Below are 24,257 nucleotides of genomic sequence, written 5' to 3'. Positions count from 1 at the left end.
TTCTAGGTGTCCAACTTCAAGGAGGTGGCTGGGGGCAGCCTGACTCTTTCCTCTTGCCTGGCCAAGTCCGCCCCACCTTCTTCCTTCCCCCAGAGTAAGGGTTCTTTCCTCCTATTTACCAAAAGAATGGCTACCCTGTGATGGCATCTTCTTTCCACAGCAGGAGGGCTCCCTCAGTGCCCCAGGCTCTGCACCTGGTACCTGAAGCAAAACTTGGTAGAACTTAAAAAAAAAAAATCTGTCTGGCTCTTGAATTCCAAAGCCCTGGCTCCCAACACTGTTCTGGAGGTCAAAGCCAAGAATGCCACTGTGTGCCTTGCAGTGTTTTGTGTGTGTGTGTGTGTGTGTGTGTGTGTGTGTGTGTGTGTGTGTGTGTGTGTGTGTGTGTGTGTGATCCTTCCCTGGGCCGAGGAGTCACCTTTACCTGTGGGCTTAAGGGTGGGGAAACTAAGGGCAAAAAGGAAAGATGAGGATGCTGAGGGAGGTGAGCATCAGGTCTGGAAGGGAATGTGGTGTTTGAAGGGGATCACAAAGGTTTTCCAGCATCACCCTAGTGCATCCTTAGAGAAGCTACCTGCCAACAACTCCACTGTCCTCTACAAACCCCCGCACTGTCCCTTGCAAACAGTTCCACCATCAACCCAGGTGAGTCAGAAGAGCCAGGCCTGACTTCATGGCCTACCCAAGTTTCCGTGGACCCCACCCAGCCCTTCTCTAGACTTTCTGCTCAGTACATCCAGCCATGGAAGCAACATGACACTTGGTTTGGCTGGCCCAGTCCCACACAGCTCCTGAACACTGATTGCCCAGCTGGGGCCACCCATCGTGGCCAAACAGGTGGAAGATTCTTTCCTCCAACCTGCCTCCCTTTGCTTTATCCCCGTTCACCTGACTTTCCTTCCATAGTTCCAGGCAGAAAGAAATGAGAGGCTGTATCCAAATCATCAAGGCATTAAGGAGGTGAAGAGTTTGTTGTTGTTTAGTCGCTCAGTCATGTCTGACTCTTTGCGACCCCAGGGACTGTAGCACGCCAGACTTCCCTGTCCTTCACCATCTCCCGGAGTTTGCTTAAACTCATGTCCATTGAGTTGATGATGCCATCCAACCATCTCATCCTCTGTCATCCCCTTCTCCTCCTGCCCTTAATCTTTCCCAGGATCAGGGTCTTTTCCAATGAGTCAGCTCTTCGTATCAGGTGGCCAAAGGATTGGAGTTTCAGCTTCAGCATCAGTCCTTCCAATGAATATTCAGGGTCGATTTCCTTTAGGATGGACTGGCTTGATCTCCTTGCAGTCCAAGGGACTCTCAAGAGTCTTCAGCACCACAATTCCAAGTCATCAATTCTTCCGCATTCAGGCTTCTTTATGGTCTAACTGTCACATCCAGACATGACTACTGCAAAACCCACAGCTTTGACTAGACAGACCTTTGTCAGCAAAGTGACGTCTCTGCTTTTTAATACACTGTCTAGTTTGTCATAGCTTTTCTTCCAAGGAGCAAGCATGTTTTAATTTCATGGCTACAGTTACTAAAGAGCTTGAAGTGAAGCAACTGCTAAGCTCAAGACTTTGCACTTACTGTTGCCTCTGTTATATCACTTTTCCCCCATGAAATATGCGTCTTATTTCTTCTCAAGTGTCATCTCATCAGAGAGGCAATCCCACCCTAAAATAGCCACCACCATGTTACTTAAATATTCTTGCACCTTTTCATTTATTTCACATACTACTTCCTGAAATTTATATTACATCTATAATACACAGCTATTATTTCCTGTTTTGATCTCCCACCAAAACATAAATTCCATGACGAATTTGTCTTGTTCACTGCTGTGTTCCCAGGACCTGGGACAGTAACTGGCATATAGCAGGCACTTAAGAAGGACTTGATGTATTAATGGTGATAGCAGCCACTGAAAATTATAACCAAGTTTGAGTGAGGCTTGGTTTTGCAATAAGCCAACCATGCATGTGTACATGCTCTGTCTCATATCTGACTCTTTGCAACCCCATGAACTATAGACTGCCAGGTTCCTCAGTCCATGGGATTTTCCAGGCAAGAATACTGGAGTGGGTTGCCATTTCCTCCTCTAGGGGATCTTCCCGATCCAGGGATTAAACCTGCTTTTTCTGCAACTCCTGAATTGGCAAGTGGATTCTTTACCACTACACCACATGGGAAACCATAAGCCAACCTATGATTATGGTTCAGGGAGAGGGTGTCTTAGTAAAACACAGGATCTGTGCTGACTTGGGGCTGAGGCATGATTATAAGCCAGGATAACCCTGCCCAAACCCTACAACGTTGGCCAAAGAATCTTTCACTTTGAAGATTCCCACAGACTGAACTTCCCCAAGGTTCTGGGCCATGGGGGACAGAAACTTCTGGGTCAAAAGGAGACCAGTCTGAGCCCCCAAGCCAGCTCAGGAATGTGAGATTCATTCAGGAGGGTGGGGATGGAGGGGAACATTCTGTGGGTGAGAGGAGGGTGGTCATGCTATTACCCATTCAGCTGGACGGAAGGAGAGTAGAATTTAGGAAAGAACAGAAACACGAGGTTGGATCAGGCGGGGGGGAAATGGTTGAAGTTTACCTAGTTAAATCAACATATCACAAAGCTTTCCATGTGGCAGCAGCATCCTGGGATTGGAGATGTGCGTGTGAGCTCAGTTGTGTCTGACTCTTGCGACCCCATGGACTGTAGGCCATCAGGATCCTCTGTGGGATTCTCCAGACAAGAATACTGGAGTGGGTTGCTGTTTCCTCCTCCAGGGCATCTTCCCCACCCAGGGATCGAACCCACGTCTCTTGCATCTCCTGCACTGGCAAGTGGGTTCTTTACCACTTGAGCCAAGGGGGAAGTCCCAGGAACTGGGGATAAGACCCCTAAAATTCATGATTCCAACCCTCAAGAAGCAGAAGCCAGAGTTCTATGCTGTCTCTCATAAACCATGGTCTCTATGGCTGTGAGACCAGCATGAAAGTTGACCTTTAAGCCAATTGAGTTGCAGCAAAGTGGAAAGAGTGGATTGGCCAGCAGCTCTCCCTCTGCTGGGAGCGAGTCTGCATCCCAGCTTCCTCCAGTGGGCACATCCTCAGACTTAATCATAGGTTATATTTAAAAGTAGTCTATATGTGTGACACCTTATTAAAGTGCCTTTCGCTGACTATTTTTAGAGGATATTAATCATGTCATCTTTTGATTTGAAATTAGGACAGGTTAGCTCTAATTACACGAGATTCTTTAAGGAGTTTGAAAAGACCAGATGATCCACCCCCAAACCCACATTATTGCTGACCCATGCCCTTGCTCTCAGGGAAAATCTACTGATCAGAGACAGGGCTTCCCAGGTGATGCCAGTGTAAAGATCCCACCTGCCAATGCAAGAGACGTAAAAAATGAGAGTTTGATCCCTAGGCTGGGAAGATACCCTGGAGGAGGACGTGGCAACCCACTTCAGTACTCTTGCCTGGAGAACCCCTTGGACTAAAGAGCCTGGCAGCCTATATGGTTCATAGGGTCTCAAAGAGGTGACATGACTGAGCAACTTAGCGTACGTGCCTGCAAAGACATGGGACTTCTCTGCATGGGGTAGTTCAGTCAGTAAAGAATCTGCCTGCAGTGCAAGAGACCTGGGTTCCATTCCTGGGTTGGGAAGATCCCCTGGAGAAGGAAATGGCAACCCACTCCAGTATTCTTGTCTGGAGAATCCCATGGACAGAGGATACTGGCAGGCTACAGTCCATGGAGTCGCAAGAGTTGGACACGACTTAGCGACTAAACCACTGCCGCCATGCAGAGACAGAGTGGGAACACTGTGGATAGTGCTGGGGTGTCACCACAGGACTGGGGAGCCACAGGCAATCATAGTAGGAGTGTGGGCAACCATACGCCCTGGTTCACTATTGAAAACACAACCCAGTCTCTGATCTAGACTTAGGTTCCCTTGAAGCTCTTGACAAGAGATAAAGGATCTTCTTTATATATAACTTTGTCCTTCCATGTCTTGGAGGATTGTGGTCACTGTTAGGAATTTTGACAGCAGGTTGCAAAAAGAGTTCTTAGAATGTGCATAGGATCCCTTTTCCTTCCACCCCACTCTGTTCTGGGAGAATGTCTCGGTTCATATCAAACCTTGCTTTCTCATGTCCGTTCATCTGCCAGAGATGACAACCCAGCCCTGGAAGGGGCAGGGCATTAGTAAATCGTGAAGGAAAACTATTCTGAGAAAGGGTGTTTTGGGGAGGAGAAAGCACGCAGTTCTCCTATTGCAGTTAACAAACTACCACAAGCCTTGAGGTTTTTGCGTCGTTCCTTTTTTATCACATGGTTTCAGGGGTTTTTGGAAGCCAGGGGCAGCTTAGGGAAGTCCTTTACTCAGGGTTCCTCGAAGCTGCAGTCAAGGTATCTGCAGGTGTTGCACTCCTTTCCAGGTCCTCTCTCAGACTCACATGACTGTTGACGGAATTCGGTTCCTTGAGGTGTTAGGACTGAGGTTCCCATGCTTTTCTTGGCTGCAGGCCTAGGACAGGCTCAGCTCCTAAAGTCCTTGCCATGTAGCTCCCTCTGTGTGCCCTCTCACCCTCAAATCCTTCTCTTGCTTCGAATCTCTCCTACAAGGAGGAGTTCAATTTAAGTGCTCATCTGATTAGATCAGGCCCACCTAGGATCATCTCCACCCACCACCATCCCCCCATTAAAGTCAACTGGTCTCTGATCTTCATTTTTTTTGGCTGCACTCTGTCTTCATTGCTGTGGGGGGCTTTCTCTAGTTACGGCAAGTGGGAGCTGCTCCTCATGGTGGTGTGCGAGCTTCTCATTGCGGTGGCTTCTCTTGCCGTGGAGCACAGGCTCTAGGCACATGGACTTCAGTAGTTGTGGCTCATGGGCTTAGCTGCTCAACAGCATGTGAAATCTCCCCTGACCAGGGATTGAATCCTTGCCCTCTGCATTGGTATCTACACCTTATATCAGTGGGTTTTATGAGCACTGCAAAGCAGTGGAATGAAGGCCCATATGCATTTTGATTTTCTTCAGAACGTTTTACATGAGATGCGTTTAAATTAATCACTGAATTTATTGGAAGAAAACATTCTGCTTGTTAATTAAAAACCCCTGTATATATGAACACAGAATGCAGAGGGAAATGGGAAAGAGAAAGAAGCTTAACACTTTGATTCTAGTAATTTGCATTTTGTATGTAAAAGAGAACTGACTTTTATTGTTTTCTACTATTATTTATTTTTTTATTATTCTCAGACACTGATAACAAAGGGGGTAAATTTGATGGATTTCACTAGTGTGGATTCTTTACCATCCGAGCCACTATATAGTGGTGTGTGTATGTTAATCCCAACCTACTAGTTTATCCCTCTCTCCTTCCCCTTTGGTATCCAGATGTTTGTTCTCTATGTCTGTGGGTCTATTTCTGTTTTGTGTGTAAATTAATTTAGAAAATGATGGCTGTTACACCTCAAACACATTGCCAACCATAAGCCTTTGGCGTTAATACACTTGCATTTGAAAATCACCAGACAGGGGCTGATATTCACAGGGGGACATTTAACATGTACTATGTTCTTTAAATAACTGGTTCCCTTGCACAGCGTTTTGAGTAAGAGGCATTTCACTTGGCGTTATGCTTGGATGATGGGAATTATGGACGTTCAAGTTGTTTTGACTTAAGTGTCATATCCAGTCAACTCAAAAAGTAATTCTTTAGCCATGAATATGAGTGGGTAACAACACCGTGGAATTCTGCCAACCACCAGACACAGGTACCTTTGTGTGCCTGTGGGATTCATTCATTCATTCATTCATTCATTCGTGGGATATCAACCGACTGTGCTGATTTCAAAACTTTCCCTCCTCTCCCCACCAGTCGCACCCTAAAAGTAGGACCCTGTGAGCCCTGCTGTGTGTGGAAGGGGCCTTTTACTAGCAACCATATCTCAATTCAGAATTAATTCTAGTCCATCCTTCTGCCAAGCTGTCCAGGTGCAGTCAAGTTGGGGATAGGAAAGTCAGAATTAGATGGGTATGTTGGGTGGATGGAATCCAACACACAGCATCGTCTACTCTCCTCAGGGACCTTGGGATGAACTGGAAGAAGGTTTCTCTGAGGATGAGAAACTCCAGGCCCATGTGGAAAAGTAACAGAGAAGAAGGGGCAGGAAACTGTGCCGCGGCAGAAGCTGAGAGGCAGGAGGGCACATGACATAGTTTGGGTTATTTATAATTAATGACCTTCACTATTTTATTCTGACTCTAGAAGTAACATACATTGTCATATAGAAAATTCAAGGGTCTGTGAGGAGGTTAGCTAGGTTTGAGCAGGGTTATTGGAAGCCGTGGTTCTCAGCCCAGAGACTGGGCCCAGTCCCAGCCAATTAAACCCACCTATTGGGGGTGAGATACAGGCGTCTTTTTTTAACATGATGTTCTGAGATGAAAATAAAGACATAGATTGGGGAGGATATGTTGTTGTTATTGTTCAGGAGCTCGGTCGTGTCCGACTCTTTGCAATCCCATGGACTGCAGCATGCTAGGCTTCCCTGTCCCTCACATCTCCTGAAGTTTACTCAAACTCATGTCCATTGAGTTGGTGATGCCATCCAACCATCTCCTCATCTGTCATCCCCTTTTCTTCCTGCCTTCAGTCTTTCCCAGCATCAGGGTCTTTTCCAACAAGTCAGCTCTTGGCATCAGGTGGTCAAAGTATTGGCATTTCAGCCTCAGCATCAGTCCTTCCAATGAATGTTCAGGGCTGATTTCCTTTAAGATGGACTGCTTTGATCTCCTTGCAGTCCAAGGGACTCTCAAGATTCTGCTTCAGAAACACAACTCAAAAGCATCAATTCTTTGGCGCTCAGCATTCTTTATTTTCCATCTCTATAGATATCTGAGTCACTGTGAAGTTTGGGTTTTGATTTTGACTTTGGGCAGTTGTGAAGTTTCTCTGAGTAAAGGATAACTGGTGTCATCAGTGGGCAAATCTTTGGAATGTGAATCTAGCAACAGAACAGACCCTGGAGTAGAGGAAAAAGAGGAAAGAGAAAGGCAGAGAGCTGAGGGTCCCTGGAGGAGGTGGGTAGGTAGGGAGACCAGGAAGAGGGTGACAGGTTGGAGAGCAAGGCTTATCCTTGGGTGACTCTCAGCCTGTCCAGCAAGCACATGAATTTAGGGGCAGTACCATGAGTGCCTGGCCTCCCGAAGCAGCATTTCCATCACACACTTCCAGAGGCTTTCTTAGAGGACATGCACATACGTTCATTGAGACCGGATGACCTGCCTGCATTGTCTGACTTTAACACCCTGAGCCCCAGCTCAGCTGACACACCCTGGGAATCAAGAATCCTGCAAGTGGTTCCTTGAGCAGAAAGTTTTCTCCATTGGCAAAGTAGCAACATGGATGCATTACTTTAGACATTTTAAGTAGCCTGCCAACACTGCAGGAAATCTTTCTACCATAGACAACCCACGAATCATGAAGACTGAGACAGCTGAACCAAGGAGCAGGGGCCACTCTAAGGATCACGGTTTGACCTCCAGGAGGTGGGAAACTTCCCCAGGCCAGGATCTTGAGGTCACAAGCCTGGACCACTGGCAGGGGCTGCAGCATGGAAGGGACTGAAAGAACTGAATGCTTACCTACAAAAGAACTCAAAACAGCCTGCTCTCAAGCAGCACTAAGGCTAAATCATACCAGTTCAAATCCAAAAGTAATCCGAATTGTTTCAAGCACAGTTACCCAAGCGGCCAGAGAAGTGGCCTGCCTTGGACAAAGCCACCCAATTAGGAAGCAGCAAAGCTAAAACCCAGTGCTTCCTCCAGGAACAGAGGTAGAGGGGCCCTGAATCAGGGCCATGTTCCCACCAGCCTGTGTTGACCACTTCGTCGAGCAGGACCATCCCTTGACAAACTCCCCAGGACAGTGAAATGTCTGCCTTGAAAGCAGCCGGTTTGCTGGGTGAGGGAAACCGGCTCTGCTGGAGCTGAATGGGGTCACCTGCAGGGTCCTCCAGCCAGACCACATCTCCTTCTCTTTTTGTGAGGCCTGAGCTCAGAATGCCTTTTTACAGTTTTGAAAGGTTGACGGAAAAAAAAGAAGGATATTCAACAGAAACTATGTGTGCCTTGCAAAGAATAAAATACTGAACAGCTGGCCCTTTCCAGAAAAAGCTTGCCACTCCCTAGATTTCAGGGCAAGCCTGCTTCCAAGAATTGCCAAAGACCCAGGGAGGTGGAGAGACTCCTAGAAGCTGACCCAGCTACTTGGAGACAGAGCTGGAAGCCAGCACCCAAGTTACTTATTTCTACTACCTTGAGGGAGGGCTCCCATGGGTGTGAAAAAATGTGAACACACACTCACACCCACGTGTGCATATAGACATTTACATGTGTAAAGTCACACATGACTGAACTTGTGTACAAAAGCTTGCACACGTGCACACACAAATGACATGCAGTCATGTGCATACCGCATACTCACACATACACATAAATGCACACACAACCTACTCATGTGTACATATAAGCCCCATGGGCCCCTGAGGACTTTGCGTCAGGGCCTAGGATTCAGGAATAATGACACTTTTCCTTTCATTCTTTCTTTTTTTACTTTTTTCTCATCTTCATTTTTTAAATTTTTATTTTTAGATTGGAGCACAGCTGGTTAACAATGTTGTGTTAGTTTCAGGTGATTCTGTTACACATATACGTGTTTCTCTTCTTTTTCAGATTATTTCCCCATTTAGGTTATTACAGAGGATTGATGAGAATTCCCTGTTCTATACAGTAGGTCCTTGTTTGTTATCAAATATAGCAATGTGATACTGCTTTTTCTTTGTGACCTGCAAAGCAGTCTGTCCGTGAGGGCAGTTTTCAAACTCTGAAACACAGAACAGCCTTATTCACCATGCATCTCAAGTGTGAGGCTCAGTTCTTGATACAGATGTCCTCAATCGACTCAAGCTTTCATGAAGAGTTGTGGTTTAAATCTTTTTCCTCGTCGGTGTCAACAGAGCGAGCATCTTCTGTTAAAATGCTTCCTCCTTCTTGAGACACCTCTGTTCATGGGTCCTTCTCCATACATTCTCTAATTTTTTTTTTTTTTGGTAATGACTCTGTTTATTAATAAGGTTTCCTCAGTGATTCAACCAGTAAAGAGTCCACCTGCAGTGCAGGAAACACAGGAGACTCGGGTTCGATCCCTGAGTGGAGAAGATCCTCTGGAGGAGGAAAACGGCAACCCACTCCAGTAATCTTGCCTGGAGAATCCCATGGACAGAAGAGCCTGGCAGGCTAAATTCAAAGGGTTGCAAAGAGTCAGACATGACTGAACGACTAAACACTCATACACACTCTATTTATTAATACCTGTACTGCAAATGTTCACAATATCAATGCATTCTAGTTGGCATGCAAGACAGAGGCATTATTTTTAAAAATCTTTTAAAAATATTTTGAGCTTTGTTCCCCCTTCACACTCATTTTGTAATTGATTTGATGAGGTCCTTGATGTCTATTTCAATACAAAGAAAAATATAGAAAAAAGAAGTTTGCCTTCTGAAAACTTAGAGTGAGTTCTTAGTTTGTTTTCCCTGGAACATGTGGTCCACAAGCTCTCAGCACTTCCCAGCAAAAAGATTTCAGCTTGAGAAATACTCCATGAGTGGAAAGGCCTTAGTCAAAACACTTTTCACTGAACACAGAATTTTCTAATTTTATTTCCCAAAAACTTGAGTGTACATTTTGATGCATTTAACAGCAATATTATCCATGCATTTGATACTCCATCAAATTATAGAACATTGCGATCCTTCAAAAAACGAAAACATGTTGCCAACAACCTATTAACCTTGGAGAACTGATGTAAGACAGAACTCAAAACCTTTGGGTGACTCTACACTTCCTTCTTCTTCCTTCACTATTGCAAACCCCCAGCTGACGGAATCACACTCCATGAGGTTCCCAACCAAGCCTACTTTTTTTTTTTTTTTTTTTTTTTTTTTAAATTATTTTATTAGTTGGAGGCCAATCACTTTACAACATTTCAGTGGGTTTTGACATACATTGACATGAATCAGCCATATAGTTACACGTATTCCCCATCCCGATCCCCCCTCCCACCTCCCTCCCCACCCGACTCCTCAGGGTCCTCCCAGTGCACCAGGCCTGAGCACCTGACTCATGTATCCCACCTGGGCTGGTGGTCCGTTTCACCATAGATAATATACATGCTGTTCTTTCAAAACATCCCACCCTCCCCTTCTCCCACAGAGTTCAAAAGTCTGTTCTGTACTTCTGTGTCTCTTTTTCTGTTTTGCATATAGGGTTATCGCCACCATCTATCTAAATTCCGTATATATGTGTTAGTATACTGTAATGTTCTTTATCTTTCTGGCTTACTTCACTCTGTATAATGGGCTCCAGTTTCATCCAAGCCTACTTTTAAGGGGAGAGTTAAAACCCCTCTCCACCTTTCCCACTTCCCTCAAGTGAGAAGATAATGACCTTGGCCAGTAGCCCTGGAGTGGTTCAAGCCCTCCCTGTCCAGAAGTCTGAGTTTCCCCCAAACCAAAACTTTCATTGCCTCTCTCCAGAAGTGTGAGGTGGTATACAAGATGCTTGACAAAACCTAGCATGACCCCTTCTTCATGGGCAGTGCCTATATTTTGTCCTTTTGAAATGAGATGTGAGCTGTAAGTTTCAGGAACCCCCCCCTCAAGAGTTTATACATCAGTCACAACTTTATTCTGCTGCTGCCACTTGGCATTCTACAAAACCCAGTCCACCTTCAAATTCAAGATTGGAAGAGTTCTGCTTCTTTTTGAACGTGGTTTTATCCAACCTGGAACCCATCTCTCTTCGAAACCCAATGTGTGCACAAGTGTGCACTCACACACACACACATACATCTTTGCAAGGCAGACACTGATTTTTTTTTCCCATCAGCTGGGCATCTGCTTCAAGCTCTTTGATGTCAATCTGTCTGTAAAGCTAAGCTACAAGCAAGAGTTCAGACTTTAGGAGAGGAGAGGGAGGTGTTATTTTGAATAACAGGTCTTTCTTTGCACCTGGAAATAACCTCCGGGAAACCTGAGGCAAAATGAATTTAAAGCCATCCTGTCCTTAGCTGACCCAGCAGTGGAGTTAGAGCAGCCAGGGTTTGTCACAGCTGCCGTCACCACGGCCACTAAGTTGCCTTTTTCCACTGTAAGGAACCCTCATAATCAAGAGCTCAGTATTACATGGAGGATCCCTAGGAAGCCTCTGAGAAAGGAAGTGCTGTCCCAGTCTACCAGCGTAGCCCAGCTTTGTTCTAGGGAACAAATTTGCACGCTGCCCTGCCCTCAGAGGAAATCGAAGCCAACACCCTGACTTGTACACATTTCCTGTGGAACCGGCCACACAGCTGCTATGACCCTCGCTGAACTGTGAGCAGTTTGAGGGGAGTGGCTCTGTCTTCTCACTCCCTTCCCATCTCGGTGCTCAGCTAACCATCTGTACCTGGCCCACAGCAGGATGCAATTGACACTTCTTGAACTGACTTACTGTAAAGAGCTTCCCTTGTAGCTCAGTCAGTAAAGAATCTGCCTGCAGTGCAGAAGACCCGGGTTTGACCCCTGGGTTGGGAAGATCCCCTGGAGAAGGAAATGGTGACCCAACTCCAGTGTCCTTGCCTGGAAAATCTCATGGACAGAGGAGCCTGGTGGGCTGCAGTCCACGGGGTTGCAAAGAGTCGGGCATGACTGAGTGACTAACACTTACTGTACAGAGCAGATTCCTTTTGTTTTCTGAATCATTCCTTTTGCAAACCTCACTGAAGAGCTGTAGATGAGCATGAAAGACAATCACTAGACCGTGCTGGTCCTCAGGGAGCTCACAGTCTAGCAAGTGGTAGGTGATTCTCAAGACAGAGCTAAGTGTATCAGGATGTCATGGAGGGTTGCTATTTTCCGAGAGGGTGTGTGAGAAAGAAGACAACTCTGCAGTGGGGTCACTGCTGGTCCCCCCTTTTCCTCCTCCCAACATGCCACTCCAGCCTTCCTCATCTTCCCACCCCATTTCCCCCCATCCTATTCACCTTTACAATTTTTCCCCCCTTTGGATTTCAGTGGTAGGCATAGTTTACTCAACAGTCTAGCTCCCCAATAGGATTTCACCTGAACAAAAATACAAACAAATATGATTGGGACAAACATGTTCACTGGTCTCTGATGCTGGGTACAGCTCTTAACAATGGTCTGATGCTAACATCTTCCATCGCCCTACCCAGTCCTGGCTCCTGGCTGTGGGGCTGAGCTGTGCTGGAGGAAGAAGTTGGCTGATCAGCAAGCCCACTGGAGGGAGATTTGACCTGTTCAGGAACTTCTAGACAGCTTTTGTGTATATAACCTGCTTTGCCACTTACCTAACCCACAATGCTGCTAAATAAACCGTTCCCATCCTACAAAGCTACGTGCTGGGAATTCCAAGTCACAGCTTAAGGAAAGAAGTAGAAAATGAGCATAGTCTAAGAACTACTTATTAGCTCTGTTCCTCTTTAAAGAAGGTAATTCTTTTTTAAAAAAAAAAAATCCCTATAAATGCAACAATAGTCACAATGCTATGTGACATTATAACTTCAGGTACAGGAATAATTCAATTATCCTTGAAGTTTACTTAGTTTAAAACTAGCATTTTGCTGTATTTTCTTTCTCAAGCCTCAGTTATTCAAAGCTTAATGCTTTTTGTTCTCATGATGCAGATTGACAGCAGACTGGAAACCACAAAAAGCTCATTCCGTAAATGAAACCATTTGTCCATCCCTCCTGTCGAGGATGTTGTCATACATGTCTTTTTTTTTTTTTTTTACTTACCCTTTCTTTAAGAAAATCTCGTGATCCCTTTTGTTTCTTTGATTTTCTCTTCTCCAACTTGTGTTCTATCTTGCAAAATGTCAAACAAATTAAGTGTATGAACTTCTGGTACATTCCAGAGAGAGGCAGATAATACACACCCACATTTGTTCTGAAACCTGGTATCCTGTTAAGTTCAAACTAAAACAACAGCGTCCAAATCCACAATCCCAGGAAATAAGACCTCTGGACAGGGAGACCAAGTGGGACAAGAGCCTCAGAACACACCTCTGGCCAAACTGCTGGGATTAGGTGGAAACACAGGGGGTCCAGCAATATTTCTCCTTCCAGGAGAAAGAGCAAACTCACCTGCAGGTTTCAATCTCAATGACCTGTTAGCCTAATTTCATGTCACTCACTCCACACTAGGTTTGATGTATTCACAAAATATCCTGGCTCTTTCCCTTCATTTAAAAAACAACTTGTTCATCTGGATTTTATATTTGAGCCTCACATTTCTTGTTTGGGAAGAGGAAGCATCTCTTGAATCGATGATTTCCCCAAACTCACCCTGCAGGGATCTGTGTTGACGTCGTCAGATAAAAACCACAGAAATATTCTCACGTGGTTGCTTCACCTAACAACCACTGATAGAGTAGAAATTGCAAATAATGCCAGTGCATGTTCTGTAGGAAAGAAAGGCAGTCCTGCTTATACTTTCTGAGTTGTCTTGAGAAACCTGGAAAGGAAAACTGAAAGGGGCTGACTGCAGGAGTTGGGGAAGGGGTGGGAGGGGAAGTGGCTCATGGTTTAATCATCATGATGGAATTAGTTGTTTTCAAACCAGGTTCTGGTCTGCTTGTCTTTTTCTTTAATCCTCTACTGTGGATTCACTGTTTCTGGCACAGCACATGCAAATAGTGTTTGAATGGCACCCAAGTGCAAACCAGTTTCTATCAAACCATCAACTCAAAGGCTGAATACTTTGGAAACAGAACTAGTAATGATAAGAATGTTGTTTTCTCAATCCTGGACCACACAAGAGAAACAAAACAAGCTACTGGCACTTACAGGTGGGCAGGTTGAGCTTCAAGCGCTTGCATTGGATGATTTCTTACTTAGGTCATTGAACCAACATTGCCTCAAGTCTGATTATCTTTGGCGTCTTGTTTGGTCTTTCTAAAATATGTGACTCTGTGGATTCAGGGCTTCCCTGATAGTTCAGTTGGTAAAGAATCCGCCTGCAATGTGGGATACCCTGGTTTGATTCCTGGGTCAGGAAGATCCACTGGAGATGGGATAGGCTACCCACTCCAGTATTCTAGGGCTTCCTTTGTGGCTCAGCTGTTAAAGAATCTGCCTGCAATGCAGGAGACCTGGGTTTGATCCCTGGGTTGGGAAGATCCTCTGGAGAAGGGAAAAGCTACCCACTCTAGTATTCTGACCTGGAGAATTCCATGGACTATAGCTTCCATGGGGTCACAAAGAGTCAGACACAACTGAGCAAATTTCACTCTCTTAGGTCTACTGTGGATTCAATTATCCAAACACTGTCCTGAGCTTGGGCTTGGCCTCTTACCAGTTTGCTTTCTAGTTATCCAGACTGTGTCCATTTGGGTCCACCCTGTACATTTCCTGCTATGTGTTCGTTCAGCTGTCAACCCACAGACGTGTGAAACTGCAACTAAGGTGTGCAACATTATTTATTAAATTTTTTATACAATTTTAAAGGTTATACTCCATTTACAGTTATTACAAAATAGTGAGTATATTCCTCATGTTTCAGAATCCATCCTTGAGCTTATCTTAAACCCCATAGTGTGTACCTCCCACTCCCCAACCCCTAAACCGCCCCTGCTTCCACTTCCCATGGGTAACCAACCACCAGTTTGTTCTCTGGGTCTGTGAGTCTGCTTTTTTATTTTATTCACTGGTTTGTTGTATTTTTTTAGATTTGACATGCAATATCTGTCTTTCTCTTAATGATTTATTTCACTTAGTATGCTGCCCTCTAAGTGCATCTATATTAATGCAAATGGGAAAATGTCATTTTTCTATGATTGAGTAGTATTCCTTTGTACATTATATACCACATCTTTACCCATTCATCCATGAATGGACGCCTAGGTTGTTTCAATATCTTGACTATTTTAAATAATTCTGCTAAGAACATTGGGGCACATGAATCTTTTTGAACTGGTGTTTTGAGTATTTTTAGATATATGCTAGGATGGAATTGCTTGATCATATGGTATCTTTCAAATGGCTTCCCTGCTGGCACTAGTGGTAAAGAACCTGCCTGCCAATGCAGGAGACAAGAGACACAGGTTTGATCCCTGGGTCGGGAAGACTCCCTGGAGGAGGGCATGGCGACCCACTCCAGTATTCTTGCCTGAGCAACCTAACTGGACTGAAGTGGACTGCCAGATGTGTCCTGGCACTGAGGCTTCTACAAGCAGACACGGGAGGTTGCGGACTGGACTGCTGGCAGGCGCTGACCCTGAGGTGGCTGTCCTGGAAAGAGCCAGGTTTATCCTTTGTAATAAGGGAAAATCAAAACAATGAACTCTTAGCAGCTGTGTGTGCAGCAGCAACCTCAGAAGCACAGAACCAGCAGCAGTGAAAGCCGAGGGAGCCCAAAGTCAAAGGTGGGGCCCGGAGAGGCCCAGCCTCCAGGGAGGGGGCAGGGTATTGCTGGCCTCTTTCTCTTCTGTCTACCCCCCACCCGTCACCTCAGGCTCTCCAGCTCAGGTCGAGGATGAAAGCACTGGGCTGGCGGCAGAGGAGGACACAGGACAGGGCTTGGCATTTGGAATTCCTAGAAAAGGTGGAGACTCCCCACCAAGAGGTGGGCTTGGGGAGATGGGGTGAAGCATTGCAGTTCCAGGTTCCTGGAAACTCGGCATCTGCTTTCAGATTCCTTTTTCAATGAGCCTGCCTGGTGGTTCAGACCATAAAGAATCCACCTGCAATGCAGGAGGCCCAGATTCAATCCCTGGGTCAGGAAGATCTCGTAGAGAAGGAAATGGCAACCCAGTCCAGCATTCTTGCCTGGAGAATCCCACGGATAGAGGAGCCTGGCAGACGACTGTCCATGGGGTCGCCAAAGTCAGACACAACTAAGTGACTAACACTTTCACTTTCTTTTAAGGAGATTTTTGCCTATTTATTAGAGAGAGAGCTGTGATTCACACTGAAGGGAGTGACCATGTCCAGAGAGTGTCCTGCAAACCGTGCACCCTCATTTCTAGAATCAGCAGTGGAGACGGTGCAGGCCTCCTGATCCCGCCCTGGGCTGAGGGCAGCAGGTGGAGCATACGACCACCATGTGGTCCCTCCTCCCTGGGACCTCAGGTTGGGAACTGCCAGTTGCCTTTTGGCATTGTTCAGTGAAGGCAAGAGAAAGGGTACTGCCAAGACCCGATGTATATTTTGAAAGGACCACCGTGTTGAGAATAGATTTTCAGAGACGTGACGATGGATGCAGCAAGACCGGTCAGGAAGGATGCAGAGACAATGGCGCTGACCCGAAGGGAGACAGGGGTGGTGAAATCGAGGCGGTCAGATATGTGAGTGCGGAGCTCAAGGGAGGTCCAGGCTGGAGACATAAATCATCAATTTGGCCACCGTCAGCACACAGTTGAGTATTTAAATCCAGAGTGAGAATGGAATAGAGAATAGGTCAGAGGACTTGAGCCCTGGGTTAGCCTAGATAATGAGAAACCAGCCAAGGGGGAAAAGAAAAAAATAAAACTGCAGCAGTGAGAAGTCAAGTGAACAGGAGAAGGGATGGGGGGACCGTCTAGGAAGGGGGTGGTAATCAAGTGCATCACCTGCCACAGACGGTTCAGCAAGAGGAGGAGCTGAGGGCCAAAGGAGACATCCACTGGGCATGAGCCGCTGAGGGCCTGGAAATGAGTCACTCATGGTGGCTCAGACAGTAAAGCATCTGCCTACAATGCAGGAGACCCGGGTTCAATCCTTGGGTCAGGAAAATCTCCTGGAGAAGGAAATAGCAACCCCCTTCAGTATTCTTACCTGGAAAATCCCATGGATGGAGGAACCGGGTAGGCTACAGTCCATGGGGTCACAAAGAGTTGGACACGACTGAGCTACATCACTTTCTTTCTAAGAAAAGGAGAGAGAGAGAGAGGCAGAAATGATCAAAACGGCAAAATGAGTGGGTCATCTAAAGAGCTTGCCATAAAAGAGAGAGCAGAGAAATGGAGACCAAAATTGACAGGGGGACATGGATGGGGACAAGGAGAGATTTTTCTTTTGAGGATAGCTAATGACAGCAGACTGGAAGAAGCTGAAAGTGCTAAGAAAGAAGAGAAGGGCTGAGCCGTGGTGTCCATTAGCAGGCACAAGGGCAGGATGGGAATCTGAAGCATAGGATAAAGACAGGTGACCTCAAATGGGGGCCCAGGGGCTTCATGGCTAATAACAGGGCCAAGCCCAGAGGAGACAGGGAAGGAGCGTCAGGTGGGCAGGTGACGCCTGGTGACCTGGGGGCCTTTCCCTCTGAGGACACCAGCTTTGTCAGTGAAAGAGGAAGCTGGGTCTTTGGTTGAAAGTGAGGCTGGGGAGAAGGGCTGGAGATGTAAAGCAAGAGGAAAAGGAGAGTAGAGACGTAGATCATTGTTTCTTACCATCTCTAGTTCCTACACAATGGATTCTTAGTGAAGGTTCTCGAATGCTAAAACAATTATAAATTAAGGTTAATTAAATGCATCTGTCCAAACAGGTCTGCACACCTTAAGATGATCTCCTGGCTGTCTATGGCTGGTTTGTCTTCTGAGCTAGTTTAGCAGGTTGGTCAGTGTGTGGTTGGGCACATGGACTGCACTGTCCCGCCTGGCCTCATACAAGCGTCCCCACTGACTGTTAACCAAGATTTTTGGAAAAGTCTTTTGTTTGATTTTGTCTCAGTTTTCTCATCTGTAAGTGACAATGAATAATAGTCCCATAGAATCACTGGGTAGTTTTACTGGAAGGATTCATATAAAGTATGTGGTGTGTGATAAGCCAGGAAAGGATGGTAGGTGTCACCCTCAGTCAGGGTATAATTACATTAATAAGAAATGACTGCAGTGTAGTTGAATGGTGATACTGTTCTGGACAGGCCTGGCAAGTGATGGTTGGAGTCATCGCCATGTTCCAGGGTCTGGCCCTCAGGCCCCAAGAGCAGCAACTTGCCTTTTTCAAGGCCCATAAAGAATGTAGAGTTCAGGGAGCCAAACTCACATGAACTAAACTCACAGCAGACTGATGTGTAAAACAGAAGCCAACTTAGGAAATGTCACAGCCAGGAAGAAAGGCTACTGAGGGAGCCAAGTAATAATCAGAAGGCTGTTCAGAGTCTGGTTGAGTGATGTGAATGAATGAATGTCAACAGGCTGAATTAATCAGTCATCTACCCTTTGCCTCTACAGACTGGGTCTCTTGGGTGGAATGACAACTTCCTGCAGGTAGCCCTGTTCCCTAACTGATGCCAGTACACAAAGGAAAACTTGTCCTTTGAGGTTCACAGTTCCAGGCTCCAGGCAACCCTTTCACTCAAGTTCATCCACAGATTTTCTCCAAGAACCTCACCAACTGTGATCCTTTGTACATCCAGGCACTCTTAATGAGACTTCTAAGCCTAGGTTGTGTCTAGAAAGTGAAAGACTCTTTCTTGATGACACCTACAGTTATTATTGCACATTAGTCATTTAACCAGCTTAGCTCTCAAAGAAAACCTCCAGTCTCTGCCTTGCCCTAAATTTATTGATCTAAGCAGCCTTTAGGGTACCCATAGAAAAAGAAACTATGAAAATGTTAGTTGCTCAGTCATATCCAACTCTGCGATCCCATGGACTTTAGCCAGGCTCTTCTGTCCGTGGAATTCTCCAGGCAAGAATATTGTAATGGGTTGCCATTCCCTTCTCCAGGGGATCTTCCCAACCAAGGGCTTGAACCTGGGTCTCCTGCATTGCAGGCAGACTCTTTACTGTCTGATCCATCAGGGAAGCTCCAGTGTACCGATGCTTTACATGTACTTAATTTGATTTGCTTATAAATCTTTGTTTAATAAACTCCCCCATAAAAAAATATCAAGCTCTATTTTTGTAAGGAATTTTACTTTTAACATTTTCACATTTAATTAAAGAAAAATGAAATCCATATGTCTCCAACATATTTATTCTAAATCCATTGAAACATTTTAACAGCAGCCTAATGACCAAGAATCATTTTGATGTCTCTTAATAGCTTTTTTAAAAAGCTTATCCTTAAAAAAAAAAAAAAATACAAGAAGAAACAGGTGGTTAAACTTAGTGAGTTGGAAATATATCCAAACACGAAACTTCTGTTGCTTTGGACACATTGCATGCTACTGGTTCACCTTTGTCCACCTCTGTTTATCTAACCGTCCCCCATCTGTCTGCCAGTTTGCTCATCTGTCTGCAGAAGCACATTGTTCTTTGACTGACCTCTTCCAGATTTGAGAAAAGAGCCATGAGTCACATGTATGAAGAATACCCAAGAGGATAAATACTGCTGTTACTCAGGAAGAAGTCTCAGAGCCCAACACGTGACTATGCCCAGATCCCTGTCCTCTTATCAAGGGCAGAGTTGGTCTCTGACCCTCACCTGGCCCTCCACCTGGACATTCTGCTGGGAAGGTAGGTGGGAGGTACACAAGGCTCACATCAGCCTTGCATTTCACATTACGATTCCCACCAACCCAGAACTCTCAGCCCCAGACTTTGGTTTGAACACTTATGTTCGCCTGAGGTTATAACACAAAGCAGAGCAAGCAGGAGGATGGGAGGAATGTATACGACTCCCCTCCAATGACGACTGTGTCTGTGATGTCCCCCAGACCATGTTCTCAATCCAGCACCCTGAGTTGAGGGTGGACCCTGAGTCCACCCAACCTGCCCAGCCCTGTGTCCATTCTCATCCGCTCAGGACTTTCCCCTCCACTGCTATTAAACTCATGTGTCAAAGGGTAGCGAATGCCAGGCTTTGGAGCCTTCAAGGTCAGAAGGGGAAATAAAAATAGACAATGGAAGGTGGTGGATAAGAAAGAAGTCTTGGCAAAGGAGGAAGAAACACTGAGCATTACAAAAAAAAAAAATTATCTGGAGAGACAGATATAATGTTGCATCCTCCAGTGGAATTGGTGTCTGAATCTGTGAGACAGACAAGGAAAAGCCCCAGATCATACCTACATGAGGCTCCCATGATTGGCCAGGCCAAGCTTCAGGGTCAGACACAGAGTCAGCCGAGCATCAGGCGAGGTATATGCTGGGACACAAAGAACTGCGATGGACGGTAGCATCATCAAACCACCTCTGGATCACCCTTTGGGTTGGACCTTTAAAGGGTCCAAAATTTACAAGCTTCTCCATCACATATAAACATCTGACAGTAAGAAACCAAATCATTTAGGCATACATTGCACCGTGTACACATTCTCTTCAAAAGGATTTATAACTCATTTCAACCCTTTCCTAAGAGCTGATTTTGAAAGCAAAGCAAGACAAATAATTCTTGAATTGTTTCCATTTTCTAATGCATTTCTGGAATAGCTCAGAATTATTTTAACAGACCTCTGAAACCCAGAGAGACAGCTTTCACTTCTGGCTGTCTGGAGTTTTTAGATCCCAAGAGGCAACTCTGGGGATAGGTTTGGGTCCTTGCCAGCTCTGTCCTTGGGCCTGAGCCAAAGAGATAAATACTGGGCCGCAAGTAAAACAGATGCTTAAAAGGTCTGTTCCGCTCCCAAGATCTCTGTTTAATAGTGACTATTGCTGACATTATTGCTCTTAAATTTTTAATTTATCTAAGTAGACTTATAAAGCCACATGTCCTCCCATGTTTCCACAAGCTAGGAAAACTCCATCAATTGTGTGGCCTCCTAATTATTGCAACACACATGAGCAACAGAAAAGGGATAACTCAGCATCTATGGAGGGCTCCTGCCTTCCACATTTCCAGGATGTAAGGTGTTGCTCTGTAAGAAGCTCATTTTGGAGAATTGTGGTCTCAGTTTTCTCTTCTCTGCTTTTCCCCCAGGGATCTGAGCCACTCATTTCCTGGCTTGTCTCTACCTGCTTCTTTGCTTTTCAATGACTATTACCGATAGCACCTCACCCCTCAAGTCTGACCTCAGGAAAACTCAGTCTCTCATTTAAATTGCCATGCCCTAATTTAAAAAGACACATGCACCCCAATGTTCATAGAATCACCATTTACAATAGCAAGGACACGAAAGCAAGCTAAATGTCCATCAACAGAGAAATGGATAAAGAAGATGTGGTGTACATATACAATGGAATATTACTCAACCATTAAAAGGAACAAAATTGGGTCATTTGTAGAGACGTGAGTGGACCTAGAGACTCATACAAAGTGAAGTAAGTCAGAAAGAGAAATATAACTATCATATATTAGTGCAAGTATGTGGCATCCAGAAAAATGGTATAGATGATCTTATTTGCAAAGCAGAAATGAGAAACAGAGGTACAGGACAAATGTATAGATACCAAGGGGAGAGGGGGAGTGAATTGGGAGATTGGGATTGACACATATATGCTATTGATACTACATATAAAACAGATAACTAATGAGAACCTACTGTATAGGAAGGGAACTCTATTCAGTGCTCTGTGGTGACGTAAATGAGAAGGGAATCCAGAAAAGAGGAGATATACGTATACATATAGCTAATTCTCTTTGCCGTACAGGATAAACTAACACAACATTGTTAAAGCAATTATACTCCAATAAAAATTAGTTTTAAAAATAAATAAATTGCCATGTCCTGGAGCCCAGACTTTATGACTTAGTATCTAGTAAAGGGGCCACAGCCATCTGGTCAACCAGCACGCAAAAGGAAGATGACTACGCTTTCTAAGCTCAGCCCTTAAAGGGTCCTAAATAGGAACTGCCTGTCTTATTTGGAAGTATGAACAACAGAGTAGATTTTAAACATATAGAAGGATAAAGATGCCATGTTACCCGAAGGGTAGGAGAGCCTACAAAGAGATAGATAGAACCTATCTACTTCCTTCAGATCACTACAGGTCACCAACTCCCTACGTCATATATATGAATTGTTCCACCCTTGAAGGATTTGAAATTAGCAGAGTAAGCTAAACCCAAATTAGGCAAACATGCAAAGGCCTGAGGCAAATGTTCCTATCAGAACCCTGCTTAATACATCCAGGAATTACTGAACCTGACAACACAGGAAAATGGTTATGCGCTTAAAGCAGAAACTCTAGCTAACTTACCTGATGAGTGTCTTGACTCTAGCCTGTAAGACCATCTCCTAGATTATGTCTATGAATTGATACATGGAAAGCAATGTGTGGCACATAGTAGGTGCTCAGTAAATGTAACCATTACTAAGATTAGACGAGTGGTCACCAGTATGAGGAAACGTGACATTTGAAAGTATCAGGAGCAGACCTGTATCAACTGTAGCCTTTCACAGGCAAGAAATCCTATTCCTTCCTTGTCCCCAAGGCATGTGATTCATTATTTACTCCCAAATCTTCCAGGCGATGACTCACTCAAGCTGCTTTGATAAATCCCAAGAAGCAATTCACTGTCTTGTGCTCAGCTCAAGGATCTGAAATCCTGGTTCCTCTTTCCTCTATCCCAGGACCACTGTCAATTTCTTACACAACCTGCAAAGGACATCACCAGTCCCTAGCTTTCATTTTGCCCTCTACTAAACCATGAGAACATTCAGAAAACTAAGATCATGGCATCTGGTCCCATCACTTCATGGCAAATAGATGGGGAAACAATGGAAATAGTAACAGACTTTATTTTGAGGGGCTCCAAAACCACTGCAGATGGTGACTGCAGCCATGAAATTAAAAGATGCTTGCTCCTTGGAAGAAAAGCTATGACCAACCTAGACAGCATATTAAAAAGCAGAGACATTACTTTACCAACAAAGGTCCATATAGTCAAAGCTATGGTTTTTCCAGTAGTCATGTATGGATGTGAGAGTTGGACTATAAAGAACACTGAGCACTGAAGAATTGATGCTTTTGAACTGTCGAGTTGGAGAAGATTCTTGAGAGTCACTTGGACTGCAAGAAGATCTAACCAGTCCATCCGGAAGGAAATCAGCCCTGAATATTCGTTGGAAGGACTGATGTAGAAGCTGAAACACCAGTACTTTGGCCACTTGATACGAAGAACTGACTCACTGGAAAAGACACTGATGCTGGGAAAAATTGAAGGCGGGAAGAGAAGGGGATGACAGAGGATGAGATGGTAGGATGGCATCACTGACTCGATGGACATGAGTTTGAGCAAGCTGCAGGAGTTGGTGATGGACAGGGAAGGCTGGTGTGCTGCAGTCCATGGGGTCACAAAGAGTTGGACACGATTGAGTGATTGAACTGAACTGAAACCATGAGTGGGGCATCATCCCAGGTAAAGAACCTGCCTGCCAATGAAGGAAATGTGGGTTTGATCCTTGGTTTGGGAAGATCCCCTGGAGAAGGAAATGGCAAACCACTTCAGTATCCTTGCCTGGAGAATCCCATGGACAGAGGAGCCCAGCAGAATACAGCCCATGGGGTTACAAAAGAGCTAGACACAATTTAGCAACTGAGCACACATGTCAATGAGGGACACAGTCAACGCATAGCTTGAGAACCATGTTTTAAAACTGTCACCCACATACAAGGTCCAAGCATTTCATGTATATGAATTCCAAGGAAAATTTCAGGTTTTTTTGAAATTTTCCAGTTCCTCTTTCCTCCCAACCCTACTCCTGCCCATGGTGAGAGCCCCTTGTACCTCTTCTCAGGATATGACACAGGTTTTGAACTACATGAATCCACATAGAGATTGTCCCCTGAATGGTGCATTTCCAGGGCTCTGTGGCTGGTCCTCTGAATTTTTCAACCACCATTTTGTCCAATTCCCTTGTCCCTTGGTCAGCACATATGTGTCCCTACTGTCTCTTTAAATTCTGTCTCTATTTTCCCCACATATCCCATGGGGATGTTCTTCTTGCCCTGTCTGGAGCTCGGTTTTTGTCTAGATCCTCCTCTTAACAGCAGTTCCTAGATAGAAAGAGTGTTAATGTATTATCTCAGTTTCCCAGACGCTTTTTCTAGATAAAATGTGTAATTTACTTCTTCAGGCACATGATATTTTTATAGAGTAGACACATATTCAATTTAATTCTGTGATAATTTCCTTGAAAAAGACCTTTAGTAAAATTTTTTTAAATTGTTTGAAGACAGTATTAATCTCTGTGCTCATGGATCTCATGCAACTTCATCTTGAAATTTGCAGTAATTATTGTTCTCAGCACAACCACATATATTAAGAAAATAGTAGAATGTACCTTGATATGATCTCTGGTGGCTTCAAACTGCAGTGGCTTGAGA

This window comes from Muntiacus reevesi, chromosome 8 (assembly GCF_963930625.1).
Source record: "Muntiacus reevesi chromosome 8, mMunRee1.1, whole genome shotgun sequence".
Taxonomy (NCBI): domain Eukaryota; kingdom Metazoa; phylum Chordata; class Mammalia; order Artiodactyla; family Cervidae; genus Muntiacus; species Muntiacus reevesi.
Note: the sequence above shows the minus strand (reverse complement) of the source record.